Below are 3,731 nucleotides of genomic sequence, written 5' to 3' on the forward strand. Positions count from 1 at the left end.
GAAGGACTTTCAAAGCAATATTCTGCTTTCTCAACCTTCGCCCTGAATGGCCTTTGTCACGCACTGTGGCTTCCCTGGGGCTTCCCACTCCCAGTCCCAGCTCGAAAAAAAACAAAAAAACGGACCTTCCACAGAAACTGTACATAGAAAGAGATTGACCTCGTTTCCTACAGCTCCGCAAAAATCTTTCTTTTTTCCGTTGGAAAAAAAAAAGCAAACTTTATTTTTGTCGTTTCATAAAACAAAGGCGTGTGCCGGGGGGGGGGGGGAGGGGGGGGGGGGGGGTCCCGTGGACAAATTGTAACGGTTACAAGTAATTTTATTACTTCAAAAAGTAATCAGATTACTCTTGTGATTACTGCCTAATAAAAGTAATCAACTGATTACAAAATTACTCCAAAAAGTAATCGATTACAAGTAATTTGATTACTTGTAATGCGTACGGTACAAGTCTGGCCATAAGTCGTGCAGGCTATGAGACCCTTCAAGAGGCGCCTGTGGCGTGCGTCTTGAAGATTGTGTTGTGTTAGCTCGCGGCGCTAACACAACACAATCTGTAGCGTCCGTAAGATCCCCGACGAGAAATGCAGCACTGCGCAATATGGTGGCTGGAACGCGTTCCCTGCATTTTGAGCCTAGCTTCCAGCGTTGCCCGTGTATCAAAAGCGCTTTCCAAATTTCAATGAATGACGTCACAGGAACCGGCGTGTCACGTCGTCGGACGTCGCGATCCTGGCGGTTGGTCGTCGTAGAAATCCTGGCCAAAAGGTACGGGAAAACCCGAGTGTCACTGCCGTCGCCGTGTTCCACGCCTTGTCTGCTGAATCTTCTATGGTACCCGTAAAGCTGAGAGCGCCCTAGAGCAGAAATGCCGTCTACCACATCTACCACTGCTGCTCTGCCACACCCAGGATCCAGGCAGGCGACAGCATGACGCTTTTCGTCGTCATCTAGCAGAAATCGTGGAACCAAAAATGACGGCGCGGTAAACACACCACTTGGAGACGCGTTCCAGGCTTCATTGTATGCAGTATCGTACAGTTCGTTTACTGGCATGGGTGCGAACGGCAAGGACAATCTTCAGTGTTTCCTCCTCCAGTGAAAGCTTCCAACAGTAGAATTTCTCCCTCCAAGCTTGAGCGTGTTTGGCGCTTGTTGCAGGGCGTAGATCCACTAGTGACGGTATACTGCGAGGCGCTTGTCTTTCAGATAAATTGGGCTCTATCATCTGTTCCAGCTGAACTCGTGAAACGGCTAAAGCTGCGCAGTCAACGACCCAATAAAAGCGTCAAAGAGGGATACGTGATCACGTATCGACGGGGTACACGTCTTCTGAAGAAAATTGTCATACGCTTCGCTCCTCCTCTCTGACTGGCGCTGGGGACCCGTGCATGTGGTCCTTTCCAGTTTTTACTGTGAAACTATGTATATTACGGAAATATGACTTACGATCATGCTACCAGACGCGTCTAAAACAAACAAGATGCGCTTTCCATTCTTTTTTGCCTGCTGCACTTCTTGGAATTTTGTGTGAATTTTCCGGTGGACCGTAGGTTTCCGCTTGACCCTGAAATAAAACATGCGCCAAAGGTAAACTTTCAAAACACAATCAAAATTTTCTACGTTCTTATCTTGATCTTTATCTTATCGTGGGTCCTTTCATGTCCTGCGGAGCAAAATAGGACCACGCCGTGTCTCAGTCTTGGGGCTTTAAGTTGGACACTCGTTTAGAAAGTCGGCAATCACGCCGCCCATTTTTCCCAAGTGTCCAACTTGAAACTCATAGTCATTTTGTTACAGCGTATGGACAAGGTGATTTTAGTACTGGGCCTCCGTTATACAAAAAATGAACGGTTCTTTTGCGAATGTGGTAGGAAAACAGTTCAATGGGAATGGGCTTCGTCAAGCTTAGTTATAAAGCATTGTTTTTTCTTCTTTCTCACTCATCAAAAGGAAGCTCTAGGACAAAACTCTAATATCTGCGTTCGTTGGACCACGGAAACTTTCAACTCTGCGCAAAAAAAAAAAGGTAGGTTGAACAAAAAAGAATGGCATTTGTAGAGCAATCAAAAGCTGGTGAGCAGTTCGTTTCTGCCCACGGCTCAATAGTACGCCCGCTGACTCAATGAAGGCGAGGGACGGAGGAAATCTATGAGAGAAGGGATGGGGCGCCATTATTGTTCAAACAATTACTTCACTGTACTACGATTCAACTTAGCTCCAAGCATCGCCAAAGCTACGGGTGGCCGGGGCCAATCAAACGCCGGAGATGGGACGCGAAATCGCCCACACTTCGTACCTCACTCCGCGCGGAGCCTCTGCGCTGATGGGCAAAGGAGTCGAAGAGAGTTTTTTCGTCTGCTACGGGAGTATCAACGCCATCGTCTGCTACATAATCAAAAATGCCATTTCGCGTCCTGGAATAAAACTCAGGTTCGATGCGGTGGCTGGTGGGAATCGCGGAGGGCCATCGCACTGCCGGCAGAGGAAGGCCGTGAAGGAGATAACGGTTCGGTGCCCAGGGTGGTCCTCTTCTCTGCCGCTGCCCCGTCCTTATCCCATGGAAAAATCGGCTTGTGAAAGCTCTCTGGGCAGACTGCCGTATGCCTCCGATTTCGAACAACCGGCGCGCTCTCTCCACAAACGCGGAACAGCAACAGTGCATAGCACGCCCCTCCGGTCGCACTGCAGTATTCATCTGCTCGGCGCACCACCGACAGCGCATGGCTTTGCCTCTGACCGCCAGTTCGACACCCAATACCCGCTTTTAATTGGAGAGCGTTTCTCGCTGTCGGCGGATAAGGTTTTCGTCGGTTTGCCAACGTCTGTTGGCTCCGATATTCGTTTAACAATTTCGCGGTACAACGCGGTTTGGGACTTCTGATGAAGAACAGTACACATTCATCACGATCTCGCGCCGACGTCCATACGTGCCGTTCTTGTTATTTCTCATTGTCGGTGGAAATTAAGAAAACAAAATACCAAGGGGTGTCGAGCAACTTGGAGAGGAAAGCGTCGAACTTGAATCCCACGATTCGGCCTTCAAGAACATAAAAAAACGGGAAAAGACGAGTAGTAGTCGCATCATTGTTGCGAACAGGTAGGTGTTTTTCCTCGAAGAATATTCATTAATATATTATGAAGAAACTGGAACGCAAATGATTTAATTTATTTTTGATGATTAGTTTTTAGCAGGACACAACTTGAACGATGTAAAATGTTTGCACACTAACAAACTATTTCTGAAACGTTATGTTTGCGAACTACTTCGTGATGCGTACGAACTCTCTTTTCCATTCGGTGAACCGTCCCCAAGCTTTTGGCTGCGCTCAGATGTAAGCTGAAGCGAAGTATAGGAGGTCAAAGCTGGGCGGAGATACTCCAAAGGATATTCCGTAATATATATACTGAACTACATGTATTTTAGGGCCAAGATACAAATGGTAAGATACTTCAGCTAAAAAGTAAAAAAAAAGTGTTTCGGAATAAAATTAGATAAAAATGCACAGATAAATATATGTTTTCCCGAACAATGGCTGTTGCGGAAGGTGCAATGCGTGACCAAGGCAAATGGCAGGACTTGTATTCCTCCCTTTATGTCTGTTTATGAGCCTCCCCTCACCTCAACCTCTCCACCCAATCACATTCAGAATGACCCAATGATCCACAAAGGTACTGGAGATAAACCACAGCTTGCCATGCCTGAGAAAAGGCGCCAGCCCAAAATGAAC

Source organism: Ixodes scapularis, unplaced genomic scaffold, assembly GCF_016920785.2.
Source record: "Ixodes scapularis isolate PalLabHiFi unplaced genomic scaffold, ASM1692078v2 PGA_scaffold8__174_contigs__length_109621045, whole genome shotgun sequence".
Taxonomy (NCBI): domain Eukaryota; kingdom Metazoa; phylum Arthropoda; class Arachnida; order Ixodida; family Ixodidae; genus Ixodes; species Ixodes scapularis.